Source organism: Kogia breviceps, chromosome X (genome assembly GCF_026419965.1).
Source record: "Kogia breviceps isolate mKogBre1 chromosome X, mKogBre1 haplotype 1, whole genome shotgun sequence".
NCBI classification, from domain to species: Eukaryota; Metazoa; Chordata; class Mammalia; order Artiodactyla; family Physeteridae; genus Kogia; species Kogia breviceps.
The window spans coordinates 78,717,816-78,744,223 of NC_081330.1; the positions used below are offsets into that span (position 1 = coordinate 78,717,816).

The following is a 26,408-nucleotide window of genomic DNA, read 5'->3' on the forward strand; positions in this document are numbered from 1 at the left end:
TATCAAACTCTTAGAGAAAAACTTAGGCAGAACACTCTATGACATAAATCACAGCAAGATCCTTTTTGTCCCACCTGCTAGAGAAATGGAAATAACAACAAAAATAAACAAATGCAACCTAATGAAACTTAAAAGCTTTTGCACAGCAAAAGATACCATAAAGAAGACCGAAAGATAACCCTCAGAATGGGAGAAAATATTTGCAAATGAAGCAAATGGCAAAGGATTAATCTCTAAAATTTATAAGCAATTCATGCAGCTCAATAACAGAAAAACAAACAGCTCAATCCAAAAATGGGCAGAAGAACTAAATAGACATTTCTCCAGAGAAGGTATACAGATTGCCAAGAAACACATGAAAGAATGCTCAACATCATTAATTATGAGACATGCAAATCAAAACTACAATCAGATACCATCTCACCCCAATCAGAATGGCCATCATCAAAGACTCTAGAAACAATAAATCCTGGAGAGGGTGTGGAGAAAAGGGAACACTCTTGCACTGCTGGTGGGAGCGTAAACTGATACAGCCACTATGGAGAGCAGTATGGAGGTTCCTTAAAAAACTACAAATAGAACTACCTTGCAACCCCACAATACCAGTACTGGGCATATACCCTGAGAAAACCATAATTCAAAAAGAGTCATGTACCAAAATGTTCATTGCAGCTTTATTTACAATAGCCAGGACATGGAAGCAACCTAAGTGTCCATCAACAGATGAATGGATAAAGAAGATGTGGCACATATATACAATGGAATATTACTCAGCCATAAAAAGAAATGAAACTGAGTTATTTGTAATGAGGTGGATAGACCTGGAGTCTGTCATACAGAGTGAAGTAAGTCAGAAGGAGAAAAACAAATACCGTATTCTAACACATGTATATGGAACCTAAGAAAAAAAAAATGTCATGAAGAGATTAGTGGTAGTATGGGAATAAAACACAGACCTACTAGAGCATGGACCTGAGGATATGGGGAGGGGGAAGGGTAAGCTGTGACGAAGTGAGAGAGTGGCATGGACATATATACACTACCAAATGTAAAATAGATAGCTAGAGGGAAGGAGCTGCATAGCACAGGGAGATCAGCTCTGTGCTTTGTGACTGCCTGGAGGGGTGGGATAGGGAGGGTGGGAGGGAGGGAGATGCAAGAGGGAGGAGATATGGGAACATATGTATATGTATAACTGATTCACGTTGTTGTAAAGCAGAAACTAACACACCATTGTAAAACAGTTATACTCCAATAAAGGTGTTAAAAAAAGTTCTATGCAGTATGTCCACGTAAAACAGACCAAAATAAGAATTATGAATATCGTTTGGAAAAATGTATATGGAAAATGTAGATGATGAAAAATCTCATGATTTAAAAAAGGAGGTAGGGACTAAACTTTCAATAAAGGCTGTTTTATAAGTGAATATAAAAAATAAAATTAAAAGCCTCCCAACAAAAAAAGTCCAGCACAAGATGGCTTCAGAGGTAAACTTCACAGGTAAGCATTTTAAAAAGAGTTACTGCCTCTCCTTCTCAGACTATTCCAAAAAGTTGAAGAGGAGGGAATGCTTTCAATGCTGCTTCCAAGCCAGCATTACCCTGATAACAAAGCTAGACAAAGACAATGTAAAAAAGAAAATTACAGGCCAAAACCACTGATAAACATAAATGCAAAAACACTCAACAAAATATTAGCGAACTAAATTCAACAGTAAGTTAAAAGGTTCACACACCATGATCCAGTGGGATTCATCCCAGGAATGCAAGGATTTTCAATATCTGCAAATTAATCAATGTGATATACCACATTAACAAAGTGAAGAATAAAAATCATATGATCACTTCAATTGATGTAGAAAAAACTTTTGACAAAATTTAACATCTGTTTATGATAAAAACTCTCCAGAAAGTGGGTATAGTGTTAAGATACCTCAACATAATAAAGGCCATATATACCCCAACAACCAACATTATACTCAATTGTGAAAACCAGAAAGCATTTCCTCTAAGATCAGGAATAAGACAAGTTGGCCCACTCTCACCACTTTTATTCAACACAGTATTGGAAGTTCTAGCCACAGCAATCATACAAGAAAAAGAAATAAAAGTAATCCAGTTTGGAAAGAAAGAAGTAAAACCTCTTGCAGATGACATTATACTATATATAGACACCCTGAAGACTCCACCAAAAAAGCTATTAGAACTGACAAATGAGTTCAATAAATATGCAGGATACAAAATTAATATAAAGAAATATCTAGTGTTTCTATACACTAAAAACCATCTATCAGAAAGAGAAATTAACAAAACATCCAATTTACAATTGCATCAAAAAGAATCAAATACCTAGAAATAAATTTAACCAGGGCAGTGAAAGACCTGTATTCTGAACACGATAAGATACTGATGAAAGAAATTGAAAACAACACAAACAAATGAAAGCTATACCTTGCTCATGGATTGGAAGAATTAATATTGTTAAAATATCCATATTAAACAAAGCAATCTACATATTCAATGCAATCTCTATCAAAACCTCAATGGTAGTTTTCACAGAACTAGAAAAAGTAATTCTAAAATTTATATGGAACCAAAAAATGCACTGAATAGCCAAAGCAATTTTGAGAAAAAAGAACAAAGCTGGATGTATTATGCTCCTTGACTTAAAACTTTACTACAAATTTATAGTAATTAAAATAGTATGGTATTGGTACAAAAACAGACACAGATCAATTGGAGAGAATAGAGAGCCCGAGAATAAACTGAAGTCTATTGGGTCAATTAATTTATGACAAAGGAGACAAGAATATACAATAGGGAAAGGACAGCCTCTTCAATAAATGGTGTTGGGAAAACTGAACAGCTACATGTAAAAGAATCAAACTGGACTAATTTCTTATACCATATACAAAAATAAATTCAAAATGGATTAAAGATTTAAGTGTAAGACTTGAAACCATAGAACACCTAGAAGAAAACATAAGCAGTATGCTTTTTGACATCAGTCTTAGCAACATTTTTTTTGGATCTGTGTCCTCAGGCAAGGGCAACAAAAGAAAAAATAAACAAATAAGGCTACATCAAACTAAAACATGCTTGCACACTATTAACAAAAGAAAAGCAACCTACTGAATAGGAGAAGATATTTTCAAATGACATGTTAGATAAGGGCTTAATATTCAAAATGTATAAAGAACTCATACAACTCAATAACAAAAAGCCCCAAACTTTCTGATTAAAAACTGGTCAGAGATATGAAAAGATTCCTAACTTCATTAATCATCAACAAAATTCATCAAAACCACAATATCACCTCACACCTATGAGGACGGCTATCATCAAAAAGACAACAAATAACTAGTGCTGGTGAGGATGTGAAGAAAAGGGAATACTCCTGCACTGTTGGTGAGAATTTAAATTGGCACAGCCTATATAGAAAATAGCATGGAGGTTCCCCCCAAAATTAAAAATAGAACTACCAGCATTTCCACTTCTGGATATTTACAAAAAGTAAGCAAAAACACCAATTCAAAAAGATATATGCACTCCTATGTTCATTGCAACATTATTTACAGTAACCAAGCTATGGAAGCAACTTAAGTGTCTATCAATAGATGAATGGATATAAAAGTTGTGAGATATTTTTGTACACACACACACAGAATATTATTCAGCTGTAAAAAAGAATGAAATCTTGCCTTTTGAGACAACATATATGTACCTAGAAGGTATTATTTTTATTGTTGTTGTTGTTGTTTGTTTGTTTTTGTTCCCTGACCAGGGATCAAACCTGGGTCCTTGGCAGTGAAAGCACGGATTCCTAACCATTAGACCTCCAGGGAATTCCCTAGAAGGTATTATGTTAAGTGAAATAAGTCAGACAGAGAAAGAAAAATACTGTAAATTTCACTTATATGTGGAATCTAAAAAGCAAATCAAATGAATAAACATAACAAAACAGAAACAGACTTATAGATACAGAGAATCAGCTCGTGGTTACTGGTTGGGGCTGGGTGGTGAGGGTGAGGTGTTGGGTGAAATAGGTAAAGAGGATTAAGAAGTACAGACTTCCAATAATAAAATAAATGTCACAGGGATCCAATAAGTAGCATAAGGAATATATAGTCAATAATATCATAATAATTTTGTATGGTGACAGATGGTTATTAGACTTTTGGGGTGATAATTTTGTAATGTATTTAAATGTCAAATCATTACATTGTAAACCTGAAAATAAAATAATATTGCACATCAACTATAATTCAATAAAAAATTATTGGACTCACCTTATGTTAAAAAAATAGAGTCTCGAGAAGTCCAATGTGCTATCCATTGCACTAAAGAGCCACCTAAGTGTCTCTAATTCTCTACTAAATCTAGACACAAAATTTTCAGTGGTGGCCATAGTGCTTTAATTCCCCCCCACACACAAAAGTCATATCTAAAGTTAACTGCTTATCACAAAAACGAAGGAAGAAAAACATGGCATTTCAACAGGGTGCAGAAACATATACATCTTTTAAGAACTCTTTTTTACTTTCTGCCAGGTAAATTCTCCGAATACCACACTATATTCTTCTAGCTAAAGCTGAACTCCACTCCTGAAGAGGACAACTTCTCCAGCATTACTTTTTGAAAAATATCAGGGTCCCCATCTACTGGGGAGACTGGTAAACCATTAAAATTGCTTTAAAGCAATTGAAGCTGGCTATAAGGGTCACAAATAGAGACGTGTGCTCCAGAAAAGAAAAAAAGGTGTGTGCACACTCATGAATTGTATCTGCAGCCTCTTTTATCTATTGTAATTGTATTTATTATATTGTAAAAAGGAGAAAACTCAATTTGCATGAGAAACTAGAATATTTTAAAAGAACATTAATTACAGAAGAGAAATAGGAGAGATTTTATTTCTAAACTCCTTTCACCTACATCATCTGTCCCCTCAGGTTTGAGTTCTAACCTGTCCAAGGTGTTTCCTTTACTTTGAGCCTCTGTTTCCTCATATATGAAATGAGGATATGGATAGTTACCTCACAGAACAAGGATTACGTAAAATGAGTAAGGAAAGTGCTTAGAAAAGTGAACAGAACATAGTAGGCTCTCAATATATGTAAAGGGTACAACAGACACCACCAGGAGTTTGGTTTAAAAAAAGAGAAGACTGACAGTGAGGCAAGACTATAGACCTGTGAACATTGATAAGCTCTTCAGATAGCAGCTGTGCTCACTAATCAAAAACCAGACTATCTATGTAACTAGCATACTAGGGTTTTCCAGTTACACTTTAATTCTATTCATTTAAACAAGAAGAAAATTCATCAGTAGTTTTATCTAAGAATAATATAGATAACTGCATACTTATCTTAGGAGAGTCACGTTTGTAAACAACGCATGCACACAGAATTGACATCTCAGACTTGATATTCAGGCAGCATATAGTGACTTCTCTAATGATTATATCATGATTTGTTACTTCAAATTTTTCCCTTAATGAATAGACACTTAGACAACCATTTCACTGTCACTTCTCCATTAATCTTTGTTATATAAAATTTAAATCCTATTTCCTTTATAAGTTCCATATTTACTACTGACTTACATTTTATTCTCTTGAAAATAATTTCTAGTGCACACAGGAAATTGAAAAGTTTCCTCTTGCATTTATTCAAAGCTCCAAAGTCACTTAACAACAACTGTTTATAAGACTAAATGTATATTTTCCTGGCAAATGACAGGTACCAGTAAAAGAGAAGTTTGATTGCTCTTAGCTAGCAGACCAAATGTCTAGTTATTACTGTGAAAGTTTCTTACTCAATAACCTAAGGTAGAAGAGAAACAAATGACTTGGCAGACATAAACTTTGATTTACTTTTTAAAGCCTTAAGCAAGTTTTTAAGAGAAATGTTGGTTGTCTGTCCTAAAACCTACTAGGTGTGTAAGTATCATGTGTATTTTTTGTGTTTGTTTTGTGTTGTTTTACAATGCAAACTTCTTGAGGCAAAGATAGCAGGAAAGTCTTTTCATTCAAAAGAACAATCATTGAGTGCCAGAGACTGTGATAAACCCTGGGTCTAGAAGGAGAGATCAGAACTGATCCTGTCCTCAAAAAACTCTCAAACTAATTTTAAAAATGGCTATAAATGGCCCTAGGGAATGCTGAAACACAATTCTATAGAAAGTGATCATATCAATTTTAGTTCAAGTTGGGACAATTTTGAGAATGAAGGATCATTACTAATAATTACTTCAGAACAATAGGCATGAAATGGGGAAATCCCAGGCAAATATGGATGTATGGTTGGTCCTTCAAGTTACTTGAAAATTTCCATTGACATACAGAAGAGGGAATGTTTGATTCTATCCACAGGGTGGGAGATGAGGGTGGTGGTTTAAGGGATTATGAAGAATTCAAGAAGTATATAACATTTGGAGTAATTTTCTGACTAATTAATTAATTAACGTCTATTAGTGTATGTACCAAGAGATATGTTAGCTGGTAGGGTGTAAAAACAGACAAGGATTCTGATCTCATAGTGCTTATAGTGGTGGTGGTGGGAGTGGAGATAGACAATAATCAAACACCTATATAATTCATAATTATAATCTGTGACAAGTGATTAACTGTTAAAAAGTATAGAGACATATGAGTTGAGTCTTAAAGGAAAGACAATTACCCAAATTTTTACCCAGTAACAATTTACTGGGTAGGGAAGAATTTTTAAAGTTATAGATATATGAAGATTAATGTGATATTGTGCCTTAATTAATGCCTCATGCTTAGTATTACTGGTGAAGATGGCTAAAGGAAAATAGTTATTTTTACTGAAAAAGGAAGGTGACTGGGGGGAAAAATTTCAAAGACGATGTTCTAGCTGTTACTTATGACAGGTGTTGTAAAAAGATATTATCTTTCATTGCTATTGATTTAAAAAATCAAAAATACTGACATATTTTGGAAAATCACATTCATCAGAAGAAATTATAGGACTGGATGTAATTTGTTTTAAGAAGTTGAGAGATTTGTCATCAGATGGCCATGTGTTATAGGTACAGAGCTTGCCTATAATTTGCTTAAGAATATAATAAACAAATGATTGAAAACTGGACTTTGAAGCTAAAATAACAGAGAAACAATGCAGGCAAAAGCTGTCAAGAGTGACAAGGAATTTCCACCAAGGGAAAAAGAGTCTTCACCTTACCATTCAGTCTGCTCAGTCCACTTTCTTCCTCCACCCCTCCCCCATCCTTTTATTACAAAATATGATTCGTTCATTTTGCATTTGCAAAGAGTAATTTTCCAGTATCAATCAGGTTCTACTACAAACCCCACTTCATCTTCTCCAAAATATGCTAAACAACACCCTGTATGGAGACAGGAACATCTGACCATGTCTACTGATCCAAAATCATTGGAAATGTTCAAAAAAGTTCAATAACCATGTAGAACACAGCCATCAAGTAGTAGCCAAATCAAGAACAGAATAGTTAATTCTCAATTATCTACATATGACTAAGCCACTTTCTTATTTGAGGAGAAGTTAAATCTCAAGCTGTGATCTGGGAAGGCATGTTTCGAGAGAGACTAAAGGGTACCTAAGTAGACAGCTGCCCATTTCTTTCCCTTCTAGCAGGTTTTACCTTTATTTGGGGTAGGGGGGTATATCATTCACTTATTTTTTTTAACATCTTTATTGGAATATAATTGCTTTACAATGGTGTGTTAGTTTCTGCTTTATAACAAAGTGAATAGTTATACATATACACATGTTCCCATATCTCTTCCCTTCTGCAAATCCCTCTCTCCCACCTTCCCTATCCCAACCTCTAGGTGGTCACAAAGCACCGAGCTGATCTCCCTGTGCTATGCGGCTGCTTCCCACTAGCTATCTATTCTATGACTGGTAGTGTATATATGTCCATGCCACTCTCTCACTTTGTCAGAGCCTACCCTTCCCCTCCCCACATCCTCAAGTCCATTCTCTAGTAGGTCTGTGTGTTTATTCCCGTCTTGCCACTAGGTGCTTCATGACCTTTTTTTCCCCCTTAGATTCCATATATATGTGTTAGCATACGGAATTTGTTTTTCTCTTTCTGACTTACTTCACTCTGTATAACAGACTCTAGGTCCATCCACCCAACTACAAATAACTCAATTTCATTTCCTTTTATGGCTGAGTAATATTCCATTACATATATGTGCCACATCTTCTTATCCATTCATCCAATGATGGACACTTAGGTTGTTCCATGTCCTGGCTATTGTAAATAGAGCTGCAATGAACATTTTGGTACATGACTCTTTTTTGAATTATGGTTTTCTCAGGGTATATGCCCAGTAGTGGGATTGCTCGGTTGTATGGTAGTTCTATTTGTAGTTTTTTAAGGAACCTCCATGCTGTTCTCCATAGTGGCTGTATCAATTTACACTCACACCAGCAGTGCAAGAGGGTTCCTTTTTCTCCACACCCTCTCCAGCATTTATTGTTTGTAGATTTTTTGATGATGGCCATTCTGACTGGGGTGAGATGATATCTGATTGTAGTTTTGATTTGCATTTCTCTAATGATTAATGATGTTGAGCAATCTTTCATGTGTTTCTTGGCAATCTGTATATCTTTGGAGAAATGTCTATTTAGGTCTTCTGCCCGTTTTTGGATTGGGTTGTTTGTTTTTTTGATATTGAGCTGCATGAGATGCTTGTAAATTTTCAACATTAATCCTTTGCCAGTTGCTTCATTTGCAAATATTTTCTCCAATTCTGAGGGTTGTATTTTGGTCTTGCTTATGGTTTCCTTTGCTGCGCAAAAGCTTTTAAGTTTCATTAGGTCCCATTTGTTTATTTATGTTTTTATTACCATTCCTCTAGGAGGTCGGTCAAAAAGGATCTTGCTGTGATTTATGGCATAGAGTGTTCTCTTTATGTTTTCCTTTAAGAGTTTGATAGTTTCTGGCCTTACATTTAGGTCTGTAATCCATTTTGAGCTTATTTTTGTTTATGGTGTTAGGGAGTGTTGTAATCTCATACTTTTTACATGTACGTGTCCAGTTTTCCTAGCACCACTCATTGAAGAAGCTGTCTTTTCTCCACTGTATATTCTTACCTCCTTTATCAAAGATAAGGTGACTATATGTGCACAGGTTTATCTCTGGGCTTTCTATCCTGTTCCATTGATCTATATTTCTGTTTTGGTGCCAGAACCATACTGTCTTGATTACTGTAGCTTTGTAGTATAGTCTGAAGTCAGGGAGCCTGATTCTTCCAGCTCCATTTTTCGGTCTCAAGATTGCTTTGGCTATTCGGAGTCTTTTGTGTTTCCATACAAATTGTGAAATTTTTTGTTCTAGTTCTGTAAAAAATGCCAGTGGTAATTTCATAGTGATTGCATTGAATCTGTAGATTGCTTTGGGTAATAGAGTCATTTTCACAATGTTGATTCTTCAATCCAAAAACATGGTATATCTATCCATCTATTTGTATCATCTTTAATTTCTTTCATCAGTGTCTTATAATTTTCTGCATACAGGTCTTTTTTCTCCTTAGGTAGGTTTATTCCTAGATATTTTATTCTTTTTGTTCCAGTGGTAACTGGGTGTGTTTTCTTAATTTCACTTTCAGATTTTTCATCGTTAGTGTATAGGAATGACAGAGATTTCTGTGCATTAATTTTGTATACTGCTACTTTACCAATTCACTGATTAGCTCCAGTAGTTTTCTGGTAGCATCTTTAGGATTCTCTATGTATAGTATCATGTCATCTGCAAACAGTGACAGCTTTACTTCTTCTTTTCCTATTTGGATTCCTTTTATTTCTTTTTCTTCTCTGATTGCTGTGACTAGAACTTCCAAAACTAGGTTGAATAAAAGTGGTGAGAGTGGGCAACCTTGTCTTTTCCCTGTTTTTAGTGGAAATGGTTTCAGTTTTTCACCACTGAGGACGATGTTGGCTGTGCGTTTGTCATATATGGCCTCTATTATGTTGAGGAATGTTTCCTCTATGCCTACTCTCTGCAGTGTTTTTATCATAAATCAGTGTTGAATTTTGTTGAAAGCTTTCTCTGCATCTATTGAGATGATCATATGGTTTTTCTCCTTCAGTTTGTTAATATGGTGTATCACATTGATTGATTTGCATATATTGAAGAATCCTTGCATTACTGGAATAAACCCCACTTGATCATGGTGTATGATCCTTTTAATGTGCTGTTGGATTCTGTTTCCTAGTATTTTGTTGAGGACTTTTGCATCTATGTTCATCAGTGATATTGGCCTGTAGTTTTCTTTCTTTTTGGCATCTATATCTGGTTTTGGTTATCAGAGTGATGGTGGCTTCATAGAATGAGTTTGGGAGTGTTCCTCTCTCTGCTACATTTTGGAAGAGTTTGAAAAGTTTAGGTGTTAGCTCTTCTCTAAATGTTTGGTTAGAACTCACCTGTGAAGCCATCTGGTCCTGGACTTTTGTTTGTTGGAAGATTTTTTTTTTTTTTCGGTATGCGGGCCTCTCACTGTTGTGGCCTCTCCCGTTGCAGAGCACAGGCTCCGGACGCGCAGGCCTAGTGGCCATGGCTCACGGGCTTAGTTGCTCCGCGGCATGTGGGATCTTCCCGGACCAGGGCACGAACCCGTGTCTCCTGCATCGGCAGGCAGATTCTCAACCACTGCGCCACCAGGGAAGCCCTGTTGGAAGATTTTTAATCACCGTTTCAATTTCAGTGCTTGTGATTGGTCTGTTTATATTTTCTATTTCTTCCTGGTTCAGTATTGGCGACTTGTGCATTTCTAAGAATTTGTCCATTTCTTCCAGGTTTTCCATTTTATTGGCATAGGGTTGCCTGTAGTAACATCTCATGATCTTTTGTATTTCTGCAGTTTCAGTTGTTACTTCTTTTTCATTTCTAATTCTATTTATTTGAATCTTCTCCCTCTTTTTCTTGATGAGACTGGCTATTGGTTTATCAATTTTGTTTATCTTTTCAAAGAAACAGATTTTAGTTTTATTGATCTTTGCTATCATTTCCTTCATTTCTTTTTCATTTATTTCTGATCTGATCTTTATGATTTCTTTCCTTCTGCTAACTTTGGGGTTTTTTTGTTCTTCCTACTCTAAATGCTTTAGGTGCAACGTTATTTGTTTATTCGAGATGTTTCCTGTTTCTTAAGGTAGGATTTTATTGCTATAAACTTCTCTCTTAGAAATGGTTTTGGTTCATCGTATCTCCACTGTCATTTGTTTCTAGGTATTTCTTGATTTCTTCTTTGATTTTTTCAGTGATCACTTCGTTATTAACTAGTGTATTGTTTAGCCTCCATGTGTTTGTATTTTTTACAGATCTTTTCCTGTAATTGATATCTAGTCTCATAGCATTGTGGTCGGAAAAGATACTTGACATGATTTCAATTTTCTTAAATTTACCAAGGCTTGATTTGTGACCCAATATATGATCTATCCTGGAGAATGTTCCATGAGCACTTGAGAAAAATGTGTATTCTGTTGTTTTTGGATGGAATGTCCTATAAATATCAATTAAGTCCATCTTGTGTAATGTATCATTTAAAGCTTGTGTTTCCTTATTTATTTTCATTTTGGATGATCTGTCCATTGGTGAAAGTGGGGTGTTAAAGTCCCCTACTATGATTGTGTTACTGTCGATTTCCCCTTTTTATGGCTGTTAGTATTTGCCTTATGTATTGAGGTGCTCCTATGTTAGGGGTATAAATATTTACAATTGTTATATCTTCTTCATGGATTGATTCCTTGATCATTATGTAGTGTCCCTCTTTGTCTCTTGTAATAGTCTTTGTTTTAAAGTCTATTTTGCCTGATAGGAGAATTGCTACTCCAGCTTTCTTTTGATTTCCATTTGCATGGAATATCTTTTTCCATCCCCTCACTTTCAGTCTGTAAATGTCCCTAGGTCTGAAGTGGGTCTCTTGTAGACAGCATATATATGTGTCTTGTTTTTGTATCCATTTAGCCAGTCTGTGTCTTTTGGTGGGAGCAATTAATCCATTTACATTTAAGGTAATTATCGATATGTATGTTCCTATTACCATTTACTTAATTGTTTTGAGTTTGTTCTTGTACGTCTTTTCCTTCTCTTGTGTTTCTTGCCTAGAGAAGTTCCTTTAGCATTTGTTGTCAAGCTGGTTTGGTGGAGCTAAACTCTCGAAGCTCTTGCTTGTCTGTAAATGTTTTAATTTCCCCATCAAATCTGAATGAGATCCTGGCTGGGTAGAGTAATCTTGGTTGTAGGTTTTTCTCCTTCACCACTTTAAATATGTCCTTCCACTCCCTTCTGGCTTGCAGAGTTTCTGCTGAAAGATCAGATGTTAACCTTATGGGGATTCCCTTGTGTGTTATTTGTTGTTTGTTTTTCCCTTGCTGCTTTTAATATGTTTTCTTTGTATTTAATTTTTGACAGTGTGATTAATATGTGTCTTGGCCTGTTTTTCCTTGGATTTATCCTATATGGTACTCTCTGTGCTTCCTGGACTTGATTAACTATTTCCTTTCCCATATTAGGGAAGTTTTCAACTATATTCCCTTCAAATATTTTCTCAGTCCCTTTCTTTTTCTCTTCTTCTTCTGGTACCCCTATAATTTGAATATTGGTGCATTTAATGTTGTCCCAGAGGACTCTGAGACTGTCCTCACTTTTTTTCATTCTTTTTTCTTTCTTCTGCTCTGCAGTAGTTATTTCCACTATTTTATCTTCCAGGTCACTTATCCGTTCTTCTGCCTCAGTTATTCTGCTTATTGATCCCATCTAGAGTATTTTAAATTTCATTTATTGTGTTGTTCATCATTGCTTGTTTCCTGTTTAGTTCTTCTATGTCCTTGTTAAATGTTTCTTACATTTTCTCTTTTCTATTTTCAATATTTTGGATCATCTTTACTATAATTATTCTGTATTCTTTTTCAGGTAGCCTGCCTATTTCCTCTTCATTTGTTAGGTCAGGTGTGTTTTTATCTTGCTCCTTCATCTGCTGTGTTTTTTTCTGTCTTCTCATTTTGCTTATCTTACTGTGTTTGAGCTCTCCTTTTTGCAGGCTGCCGGTTCTTAGTGCCCATTGTTTTTGGTGTCTGTCCACAGTGGCTATTTTTTGTCCAGTGGGTTGTGTAGGCTTCCTGGTGGAGGGGAATAGTGCCTGTGTTTTGGTGGATGAGACTGGATCTTGTCTTTCTGTTGGGCAAGTCCACATCTGGTGGTGTGTTTTGGGGTGTCTCTGACCTTATTATGTTTTTAGGCAGCCTCTCTTCTAATGGCTGGGGTTGTGGTCCTGTCTTGCTAGTTGTTTGCATAGGTTATCCAGCACTGTAGCTTGCTGGTCGTTGTGTGAAGCTGGGTCTTGGTGTTGAGATGGAGACCTCTGGGAGATTTGTGCCATTTGATATTACGTGGAGCTGGGAGGTCTCTTGTGGACCAGTGTCCTGAGTTTGGCTCTTTCACCTCAGAGGCACAGCACTGACTCCTGGTTGTAGCTCCAAGATCCTTTCATCCACAGGACTCAGACTAAAAGGGAGGAATGGTAGAAAGAAAGAAGAAAGAAAGAAACAAAGAAAGAAAAAAGAAAGGATAAAGTAAAATAAAATAATATAAATTTAAATAAATTTATTAAAATAAAAAAGTATGAAGAAAAAATTTTTTATTAAAAACAAAAGATGGACAGAACCCTAGAACAAATGGTGAAAGCAAAGTTATACAGATGAAATCTCACACAGAAGCATACACATACACAGTCATAAAAAGAGAAAAAGGGGTAAAAATAATATATCTTGCTCTCAAAGTCCACCTCCTCAATTTGGGATGATTCGTTGTCTATTCAGGTTTTCCACTGATGCAGGGTACATCAAGTTGATTGTGGAGATTTAATCCACTGCTCCTGAAGCTGCTGGGAGAAATTTCCCTTTCTCTTCTTTGTTTGCACAGCTCCCGGGGTTCAGCTTTGGATTTGGCTCCACGTCTGCCTATAGGACGCTGGAGGGCGTCTGTTCTTCACTCAGACAGGACGGGGATAAAGGAGCAGCTGATTCAGGGCTCTGGCTCACTCAGGCCAGGGGAGGGAGTGGCATGGAGTGTGGGGTGAGATGGCAGCAGCAGAGTCTGGCGTGATCTTGCACCAGCCTGAGGCACACCGTGCATTCTCCCAGGGAAGTTGTCCCTGGATCCCGGGACCCTGGCAGTGGTTCGCTGCACAGCGTCCCGGGAGGGGAGTTATGGGTAGTGAACTGTTCTCGCACACAAGCTTTTTGGTGGTGACAGCAGTGACCTTAATGTCTCATGCCCGTCTGTGGGGTCCATGCTGATAGCCATGGCTCACGCCCATCTCTGGGGCTCCTTTAAGCAGCGCTCTTAACCCCTCCCCTCGCGCACCAGGAAACAAAGAGGGAAGAAAAAGTCTCTTGCCACTTTGGCAGGTCCAGACATTTTCCCTGACTCCCTCCTGACTAGCCATGTTGCCGTAGCCCCTTCAGGCTGTGTTCATGCTGCCAGTCCTTTACCTGCAATCCGACTGAGGCCCAAGCCTCAGCTCCCAGCCCCTGCTCACCCCAGCAGGTGAGCAGACAAGCCTCTTGGGCTGGTGAGTACTGTTGGGCACTGATCCTCTGTGCGGGAATCTCTCAGCTTTGCCCTCTGCACCCCTGTTGCTATGCTCTCCTCCATGGCTCTAAAACTTGCCCCCTTTGCCACCCCCAGTCTCCACCCACGAATGGGCTTCTAGTGTGTGGAAACCTTTCCTCCTTCACAGCTCCCTCCCAATGGTGCAGGTCCCATCCCTATTCTTTTGTCTCTGTTTATCTTTTTTTCTTTTGCCCTTCCTACCTACGTGGGGAGTTTCTTGCCTTTTGGGAATTCTGAGGTCTTCTGCCAGCATTCAGTGAGTGTTCTGTGAGAGTTGTTCCACGTGTAGATGTATTTCTGATGTATTTGTGGGGAGGAAGGTGATCTTCACATCTTACTCTTCTGCCATCTTCCCAGCTCCCTAGCAAGTTTTTCATAATAGGTATTGTCAAAGAAAATACCCATATCAAATACAGAAATACCCGCAGGAATACAAAGGATCATAAGAGATTACTATGAATAACTATATGCCAATATAATGGACAACCTAGAAGAAATGGATAAATTCTTAGAAAGGTACAATCTCCCAAGTCTGAACCAGGAAGAAATAGAAAATATGAACAGACCAATTGCCAGTAATGAAATTGAATCAATAATTTAAAAAACTCCCCACCAATAAAAGTCCATGACCAGATGGCTTCACAGGTGAATTCTGCGAAACATTTAGAGAAGAGTTAACTCTTATCTTTCTCAAAGTATGCCAATGTTTACAGAGGAAAGAACACTTCTGACCTCATTCTAAGAGGTCAGCATCACCCTGACACCTAAACCAGACAAAGATATCACAAAAGAAGAAAATTACAGATCAATATCACTTATTAACATAGATGCAAATATCCTCAACAAAATATTAGCAAACCAAATCCAACAATACATTAAAAGTATCATACACCATGACCAAGTGGGATTTATACCAGGGATGCAAAGATTTTTCATTATCCAAAAATCAATAATGTGATACACATAATTAACAAACTGAAGAATAAAAATCATATGATCATCTCAATAAATGCAAAAAATACTTTATTTAAAATTCAATATCCATTTATGATAAAAACTCTCCAGAAAGTGGGAATAGATGGAACCTACCTCAACATGATAAAAGCCGTATATGAAAAACCCATAGCTAATACCATACTCAACAGTGAAAAGCTAACAGCATTTCCTTTAAGATCAGGAACAAGAAAAGGGTGCCTCCTGCTCTCACCACTTTTATTCAACATATTATTGGAAGTCCTAGCCACAGCAAACAGACAAGAAAAATAAATAAAAGGAATCCAAATTGGAAAGGAAGAAGTAAAACTGTCACTATTTGGAGATGGCCTGACACTATACAAAGAAAATCCTGAAACTGCCACCAGGAAACTACTAGAGCTCATAAATGAATTTGGTAAGGTTGTAAGATACAAAATTAATATAAAGAAATATGTTGCATTTGTACACTAACAAAAAGTATCAGAAAGAGAAATTAAGGAAACAATCCCATTTACCATCACATCAAAAAGAATAAAATGCCTAGGAATAAATCTACCTAAAGAGGTAAAATCTTATACTCAGAAAACTATAAGACACTGATGAAAGAAACTGAAGAGGACACAGATGGAAAGATATACCTTGTTTATGAATTGGAAGAATTAATATTGTTAAAATGACTATACTACCCAAGGCAATCAATACAATACAAATTGGGGATTCAATACATTCCCCATTGCAATCCTTATCAAAATACTAAGGGCATTTTTCAAAGAACAAGAACAAATAATTTAAAAATTTGTATGGAAACACAAAAGATCCTGAATGGCCCAAACAACTTGATAACAGAGCTGGAAGAATCATGTGCCATGACTTCAGACTATACTACAAAGCTACAATAATCAAAACAGTATAGTACTGGCTCAGAAAGAGATACATAGCTCAATGGAGCCAAATGGCCCAGAAAAAAAAAAATTCCACACACTTATGATAAATTAATCTACAACAAAGCAAGAGTATAAAATGGAGAAAAGACAGTCCCTTCAATAAGTGGGGCTGAGAAAACTGGACAGCTACATGTAAGTGAATGAAATTACAACATTTTCTAGCACCACATACAAAAATAAACTCAAAATGAATTAAATACCTACATGTAGGTCCAGAAACCATAAAACTCCTAGAGGAAAACATAGGCAGAACACTCTTTGACATAAATCATAGCAATATGTTTATGGATTTGTCTCCTAAAGCAAAGGAAATAAAAAGCAAAAATAAATAAATGAGACCTAATTAAAGTTAAAAGCTTTTGCACAGCAAAGGAAATCTTGACCAAACAAAAAGACAACCTACTGAATGGGAGAAAATATTTGCAAAAGATATGAGTGGTAAGGATTGATATTCAAAATATATAAACAACTCATATAACTCAAGATTTTAAAAAACCTGGTTTATATATATATATATATATATTCCATCATATATATATATATATATATTCCATCATATATATATATATATATATATATATATATGATGGAATACTGCTTAGCCATAAAAAAGAATGTAATTTTGCCATTTGCAGCAATATGGATGGACTTGGAGATTATTATGCTAAGTGAAATAAGTCAGATAGAGAAAGACAAACACTGTATGATATCACTTATATGTGGAGTCTAAAAAATACAGCAAACTAGTGAATATACCAAAAAAGAAGGAGACACAGAGATATATTTAGAAAACAAACTAATGGTTACCGTTAGGAGAGGAAAGGGGATGGGGGTAATATAAGTGTAGGGGATAAAGAGGTAAAAACTGTTATGTATAAAATGAACTGCAAGGATATACTGTCCAATATGGGGAATATAGCAAACATTTTATAATAACTATAAATGGAATATAACCTTTAAAAATTGTGAATCACTATATTGTACACCTGTAACTTATGTAATAATGTACATCAACTATACTTCAATAAAAAAATTATCTACTGTGTGATAGTTTTAGTGAGGCTCAGATAACTGAGAAGTAATTACAGTTCAGTCATAATAAGAATACTAAGCTCTTTTCTTGGTTTCTACTGTTTGAACTGTACCACTACTTTTAGAATTAACTATATAATTATATACAGTTATATCAATATCAAAATATATCATATTTTACTCTAAAGGTGGCAAAGAAATAAATGCTATTATGAAACTTTAGTAATAGTAACAAAATATGAACAATCATTTACACTTGCATTTCATATTAGAACTTGCCTAAGTGCTTTCACATACACGCTCTCAATCAACAAGGCCATGCCATTACCTATACAGCCCAGGTTTGGGTTGTTATAAACTTACATAGTCCACCTTTAATTCCCTGTGTCAAGCACATCAGCTAAAGAAGTTACAAAAATCCCAGGGAAAAACATGAAATGTAAGCTTTCTCAATGCTTGGAAGGTAAAGGGGTTTGAAATACTTACAGATTCTTAAAATGAAAAAGTTCACATGAGAGTGATCTGAAAAAATCCAAAATCTGAATCTTATCATTTTTGTTTATATTAAACCAATTACATACAGCAATTATATCATAAAGGAGATAAAGACTTGCTTTATTGCTTCCTCAGCCTCCAACTGTATCCACTTGTCCATGTGTTCTTGAATGATGGTAACACTTAGCAAAGAAATAAGTATAAGAAATAGCCTATTTTCTGTGGTTTGTAAAAATGGGATTTCCTTCAGGCAAAGAGAGTGTGTTTGTTAGCCTGTCCTTACACTTCCCTCTAAAACAAAATGGCTTTTTCTTTCTTTCCTTTTTTACTTTTAATCTCCAATGCATTCTCAATAAGATGCATGTCACAGCAAAAACTGTCATGGCTGGAGCTAAACACAACTAAGTTATTCAAAATTTAGGATTTCATTTCAAATCTTTGCATGATTAAATGCCCTCAATTCTTGTCCCCTGTACCCATATCAAATGTTGAGGTTTTAGACAAAATGTTTATAGGAAAGTAACACTCCATTAACTTTTATTATCCATTCATTCTTCTAGGATTTCAAACACAATAGGCATACAATGATTTAATTTCAAGACCCATTATCCCTAGGTTTAAAACTGGGGCTCATTTTCCTGTTCCCTTTCACTGGACTCATCCCATTAAGAAAGTTTTATGTCAACAGAACGACTAAAACAAAGTACTACACACACTCTGCTGTCCAAACTAATTAAAACCACATTGGTAAATGTAACCTTAATTTATACTGGATTCAATCTCCCATACAAAAAGCATTTCTAGTGCTCAACCTTACAGAAAAACAAGGAAGCTGTAGGTTACATACCTACTATTTTCTTCTTTCTGTATAAAGAAGGTCTAGATAAAGATTGGTTGAAATTCATGTGGGACTGCATCACACACTACAAGAGATGGTTTCTGCTAGAGTAACTGTGCAGTGCATGTATGTTCGCTGGCCACTAGTGACAGCTGTCACTAGTGGGTTCCACATGTTCCAGAGAACATGCCCACTTCCAAGACTCATTGATGAAGTTTCTTATTACTTTTTTTTGCTTTCTTCTCCCCTCTCCCCTTTTCTGTCCTTCACCATTCTCTTTTTTCTCTCTGTGCCATACACTCCCACCCCAAAGGTTCTTTTGGTCAAAGCTGTAGGGAAATGTGCCTGTGTCATCCTATGTTTACAGTAAATTGAAAAAAATATAGTGTCTGTTTTATGACTTTAATAGCAATAAATATATCTTGAGCATCCCATTCAGTTAACAATACCCGGCTTGACCTTTCTTGATTCTCTCCAATTCAATTGCTTTGAAAAATAAGTAGTATAGAGTATATCCTATTTTCTTTCTTCATAATCAAATCATTAGACTAAAATAAGAAATCACTCAATGATCAGAACAATTCTGAGGGGTAGCTTGCAATGTTGCAGCCATGAGGTCATCAGCTTAAGTCTGGTTAGCCCCAGTGATCTCCAAGAGGAAATTCAAAATGTATTTGGAGGAAAATGGGAGTAGGAGGGAAAGGGGGAGTGGAATGCTTAGAGAGGTTATTAGACTCTCATAAGTCTTAATTATCCTTATTTTAACCAACACACTATTTGTTTTCACTTCCTTTCTCATACAGTTATGTATTGTTTTCTTTTCAACAGCTGCTCTGTTCTATCTCAGCCGAAGATGCTCTTCTGTGGCCATTCAGGTTCGTAAGAAAGAGTTTCTAAAATATTTTAGAGGCTTTCAGAATAGGGAATACTTAATAATGCAATATATGTTATAGTGAATAATATGTCAACCATGTTATGACATAGGCACTTTCCTGGCTGCTCCATGAGCATAGGGTGCTGTTGGTACTTGAACGTCTGAAGCAGGAGCAGCTTTCTACCACTTACTAGAGCTGTGTGACTTTAGGCAGTCATCTCACCTATTAGTCTGTTTTGTCACCTGGAAAATGGAGATATTTTAATCTTTCTGCTGAGAGGACCAGTGTGAGGATCAAAGAAGAAAATGGGGAAAGTATATTATAAAATAATATAAATGTAAGATATTGTTACTTTTGGTTATAAGAGAGAGGTGTGAACCACTTAATAATAAGCAGCAACAACTGTAGTAGAATGAGAGTCAGGAGACTTACACGCTAGTCCTAACTCTACCATGACTAACTGTGTGATCTTGGACAAATTATATTACCTCTCTGAGCCATAGTTTTCTCACCTGTGAAGTGAGAATGGTGATAGTACCTATTTCATAAGATTTTGTAAAGATCAAATGAAAACCAGATATGGAAGCTGTTTATAAACTGTAAATTTCTATACCAGTTGTCCATATAACATATTTTCATATCTCCAGACTTGATAGGTTGCTTCACCATCAACTATATTGTAGAAACATAATGTCAAAGTAGTATTTCTTTTGAGCTTACATTCCTCTCTTATCCATACATTGCCAGTAAGAGGATATCCAAAAGCTGCCCTTCCACATCATAAAATCACTGTTCCAATTTGGATCTTTGAAGATAGGAAGTTCTAATTTATCTCTTTCTCTCCCTTTCTCTCTCTCTTTCTGCATACTATGTGCTCAGCACTACTCTAGATACTGAGGGCTCTAAAACAAATATGACACAGTCCCTATAAGATGTTCACATCCTAGTAGGTAAGACAAACATGTAAACTGTCACAGAATAATATACTCTCATAAGGTCGTTTATAAGTGTTAAGAGAATACGAAGGAGGCAATAAGTAATTCTGCTACCTGAGACAAGGGAAGTGAAATTTGAGCTGGCTTTGAGGGTTCATCAGGAAAAAGGTAAGGGAATTGTGGAAGACATGCTGGGCAGATGGAGTAACATTGAAAGTGTATGGAGGTATGAAAGACCACAGTGGAGTTAAGACTAGTGATTAATGCTCTTCACAGTCAGGATTCTCTCCCTTCTACTTCTTCCACTTCACTCCTTCCTTCGTTTGTTAGGAGTCTGTCTCTCTCCCCCACTAGACTATGGGTTCCACTAAAGGCAAGAACGATTCACATTCATGTTTGTAGTTCCTCTTTTCCCAGTCCCAGCACTGCATATTGCTATGTACATGGTAAGTTTTCAATAAATACATTATTAAATGCTTCATTTTTGTACTGTTGCAGCCTCTGACATACTCACAGCATCCTGCAGCCAAGCTCAGTTTATCAAAATTATAAAAAATATTTGACTTTATATCAGTTATATACAGCCCTGACTTTTACCTTAATAATAGTGAGTTGGGTTTAAATGATTTCTTGTGAGTCACTTATTATCTAGTGGCAATTTGCTTAAAAAGCTTCCCGTAATTGACTTTGTATTGCAGTAAACATTAATACTAATTGTTTGGAAAGCACATTTTTTCACAGTAGAGATTGAAAATAGTGAAAACAATGTACAGCATAACTCTCCAAATGTCTAAAAGTCCATGTAATTACCTTTATGTCATGAGATTTTTTTTTATTGCAGTATAGTTGCTTTAAAATATTGTGTTAGCTTAGTTATGGGTGATGCCAACAGGAATGGTAGAGACAGGAACTCCAAAATCTGCTTGTATATAAAAGCAATAAGAACACAAACAAAAATTGTTAGTCAACATTTCCAGAATTCTGGAAATTAAACAAAGGCTTGCAGTAATCTAGGGAGTGTTTGTTCTAAACCAAAACACAACAACAAACAACTGGCTGAACCATGGTAAGAACAGAAATTGTGGCATTTTAATTTACCCTATTCCCATCTCCTCTCCCCAGATCCATAGTGGCCTTGAAAGCCAACAGCCTCACAATCACACTAGTCATGAAAGACAGAAATTTAGAAGTCAATATAGGTATCAGAATGCATTTAGAGCTCCTCCAAAGTACCATCCCCTTAGAATCATCATTATCTGATATGTCTAGCACTTCCTTAGAATACTTGACTCATAGAGCTTGTCTTTATTTGGCCTGACTTAGTGCTTGGGCATGGTGAAAAGATTTTCCCCAGGGAGGTTTATCACAAATAATTAGAGGCTATTGTTTAGCATTGCAGCTGTCTTCAGTTGTAATAACATTTGGGGCAAACAAGAAGCTGACTAAAACTCTTAAACATAAAAACTGGAAACTAGATGTCCATAGGCGACAATGAAAAACTCCCACATATTCCTGGGGATCTGGAAGGACACATGTGTGTGCAGGGCTGTGCATGTGCACAGGAAAGACTTGAAAAATCCCTTATCTCTCACCTCTGGCTGACATTAAGGCTCTGTGCAGTAGGAAGTGTAGGATAAGGCAAAGTTATCAAATGCCTCCTAGAGTGCTGAAAGTGTGTGCCAACAAGAACACAAAGTCCCTCTGCAAAGGGAAGGACATTTATTGGTTCAAGATATTTAAGAAGAGCTCTGTTGAACCATTAGCTGACAACTGAGCTATTTCAGGCAGAGACCACAATGATCACACACAACAAATAATTCTGTTGAAAAATTTATAGAATTACTTCAGAAGTCACTAAATAACAGCTATAATAACAATCCCTGGGAAGAGGAGGAAACATGATTTCCAAAGTTACCACATTATATTATTTAAAATATCCAGTTTTCAACAAAAAAGAATATGAGACATGCAAAGAAATAAGAAAGTGTGGCCCAAGTGACATCAGCAAGATGATGGAATAGGAAGTACCCTGCTTGTATCACACCTCAGCAACAATGATTTGACAGCCATCCCTGAACAAAAGTGCCTTTGTGGGAGCTTTTGGACCCAGACACAAGACAGCAAAAATTCAGTGGATGGAGGACCTGCAAGATGGTGGAGGAGTAAGATGTGGAGATCATCTTCCTCCACACAAACACATAAAAATACATCTAAATGTGGAACAACTCCTATAGAACACCTACTGAATGTTGGCAGAAGACCTCAGACTTCCCAAAAGTCAAGAAACTCTCCATGTACCTGGAGGGATGTGGCTGACAGAGTATTGGTGCTCTGGCTGGGTGTCAGGACTGAGCATAGTTGGTGAGAAAGCTGAGTTCAGGACATTGGAAGAACAGAGACTTCCTGGCCCCCTCTAATATCAATCAGTGAGAGCTCTCCCAGAACACTATGACCCAGCTCCATCAAACAACCAGCAAGCTTCAGTGCTGGACACTCCATGCCAAACAACCAGCAAGACAGGAACACAACCCCACCCATTAGCAGAGAGGCTGCCTAAAATAATGCTAAATTCACAGACACACAAAAACACACCATTGGACAGAGAACTGCCCACCAGAAAGACAAGATCCAGCTTCAACCATCAGAACAGAGGACCAGTCCTTTCCACCAGGAAGCCTACACAAACCGAATGAACAAAACTTACCCACTGGGGGCAGACACTAAAAACAATGGGAACTATGAGCATGCAACCTGTGAAAAGGATTCCCCAAACACAGTAGTTAAGAAAAATGAGAAGACAGAGAAATACACAGCAGATGAAGGAGCAAGGTAAAAAACCACTAGATGAAACAAATGAAGAGGAAATAGGCAGTTTACCAGAAAAAGAATTCAGAATGATGATAGTAAAGATGAACCAAACCTTGGAAATAGAATGGAGAAAATAAAAGAAACATTTAATAATGACCTAGAAGAACTAAAGAGAGAACAAACAATGATGAACAACACAATAAATGAAATTTAAAAATCTCTAGAAGAGATCAATAGCAGAATAACTGAGGGAGAAGAAGAGATAAGTGACCTGGAAGAAAAAATAGTGGAAATAACTACCACAGAGAACAATAAAGAAAAAAGAATGAAAAGGATTGAAGACAGTCTCAGAGACATCTGGGACAACATTAAACGCACCAAAATTCGAACTGTAGGGGTCCAAAAGAAGAAGAGGAAAAATAAAGGGACTGAGAAAATATTTGAAGATATTATAGTTGAAAACTTCCCTAATATGGGAAAGGAAAGAGCCAATCAAGTCCAAGAAGCACAGAGAGTCACATTCAGGATAAATCCCAGGAGAAACACACCAAGACACATATTAATGAAACTATCAAAAATTAACTACAAAGAAAACTATTAAAGGCAGCAAGGGAAAAGCAACAAATAACATACACGGGAATCCCCATAAGGTTAACAGTTAATCTTTCAGCAGAAACTCTGCAAGCCAGAAGAGAGTGGCAGGACATATTTAAGTGATGAAAGGAAAAATCTACAACCAAGATTACTCTACCCAACAAGGGTCTCACTGAGATTCGACAGAGAAATAAAACCTTTACAGACAAGCAGAAGTAAAGATGTTTCAGCACCACCAAACCAACTTTACAACAAATGTTAAAGGAACTTCTCTAAGCAGGAAACACAAGAGAAGGAAAAGACAATAACAAAACCAAAACAATTAAGAAAATGGTAATAGGAACATACATATCAATAATTACATTAAATGTAAATGGATTAAATGCTCCAACCAAAAGACATTGACTGGCTGAATGGATACAAAAACAAGACCCATATATATGCTGTCTACAGGAGACCCACTGCAGACCCAGGGACACATACAAACTGAAAGTGAGGGGATGGAAAAAGATCTTCCATGCAAATGGAAATCAAAAGAAATCTGGAATAGCAATTCTCATATCACACCAAATGACAATAAAAGAAAGACTATTGCAAGAGACAAAGAAGGACACTACATAATGATCAGGGGATCAATATAAGAAGAAGATAAAACAATTGTAAATGTTTACGCACCTAACACAGGAGCACCTCAATACGTAAGTCAAATGCTAACAACCATAAAAGGGGATATTGACAGTAACACAATCATAGTAGGGGACTTTAACACCCCACTTTCACCAATGGACAGATCATCCAAAATGAAAATAAATAAGGAAACACAAGCTTTAAATGACTCATTAAACAAGATGGATTTAACTGATATTTATAGGACGTTTGGTCCAAAAACAACAAAATACACTTTCTTCTCAAGTGCTCATGGAGTGTTCTCCAAGATAGATCATATCTTGTGTCACAAATCAAGCCTTGATAAATTTAAGAAAATTGAAGTTGCATCATGAATTTTTTATCCACAATGCTAAGAGACTAGATATCAATTACAGGAAAAAAAACCCATAAAAAATAAAAACACATGGAGGCTGAAAAGTACACTACTAAATAACATAGAGATCACTGAAGAAATCAAAGAGAAAATTTAAAAATTACCTAGAAGCAAATGACAATGAAAATAAGACAACCAAAAACCTATGGGATGCAGCAAAAGCAATTCTAAGAGGGAAGTTTATATCAATACAATCCTACATCAAGAAACAAGAAAAATCTAAAGTAAACAACCTAACCTTATACCTAAAGACTTAGAGAAAGAAAAAACTCTACCCCCAAAGTTAGAAAAAGGAAAGAAATCATAAAGATGAGATCAAAAATAAATGAAAAAGAAATGAAGGAAATGATAACAGAGATCAATAAAACTAACAAGTGGTTCTTTGAGAAGATAAAAAATATTGATAAATGAGTACCCAGACTCATCAAGAAGAAAAGGGAGATGACTCAAATCAATAAAATTAGACATTAAAAAGGAGAAGTTACAACAGACACCACAGAAATACAAAGCTTCCTAAGAGATTACCACAAGCAACTCTATGCCAATAAAATGGACAAGCTGGAAGAAATGGACAAATCCTTAGAAAGGTATAACCTTCCAAGACTGAACCAGGAAGAAATAGAAAATATGAAGAGACCAATCAAAAGTAGTGAAATCAAAACTTTGTTTAAAAACTCTTCCAGCAAACAAAATTCCAGGACCAGATGGCTTCAAGGAAGAATTCTAATAAATATTTAGAGGAGAGCTAACATCCATCCTTCTCAAACTCTTCCAAAAAACTGCGGAGGAAGGAACACTCACAAACTCATTCTATGAGACCACTATCACCCTGACACCAAAATCAGACAAACATACACAAAAAAAGAAAATTACAGACCAGTATCACTGATGAATATAGATGCAAATATCCTCAACAAAATACTAGCAAACAGAATCCAACAATGCATTAAAAGGATAATACACCATGATCAAGTAGGATTTATCCCAGGGATGCAAGGATTCTTCAATACATGCAAATCAATCAATGTGACACACCATATTAACAAATTGAAAAATAAAAACCATATGATCATCTCAATAGATGCAGAAAGAGCTTTAGACAGAATACAACACGAATTTATGATAAAAACTCTCCAAAGAGTGGGCATAGAGGGAACTTACCTCAAAAAATTAAAGGCCATATATATGACAAAGCCACAGCAAACATCATTCTGAATGGTGAAAAACTGAAAGCATTTTCTCTAA

At 36.2% G+C, this 26,408-nt stretch overlaps 1 protein-coding gene across 5 annotated transcripts in view; it reads right to left on the bottom strand.

Moving 5' to 3' along the window:
- The window catches only part of ZC3H12B (zinc finger CCCH-type containing 12B), a 689,142-nt gene that overhangs the window by 37,287 nt on the left and 625,447 nt on the right, over window positions 1-26,408 (bottom strand). Inside the window, exon 3 of one of the 5 annotated variants that reach the window (XM_067023460.1) lies at window positions 1,737-1,782. The exons of the other annotated variants lie outside the window; for them this stretch is intronic. The gene's annotated coding sequence lies outside the window, so the exon portion shown is untranslated. The remainder of the gene's footprint in view (window positions 1-1,736; window positions 1,783-26,408) is intronic. 5 annotated transcript variants of the gene reach the window in all.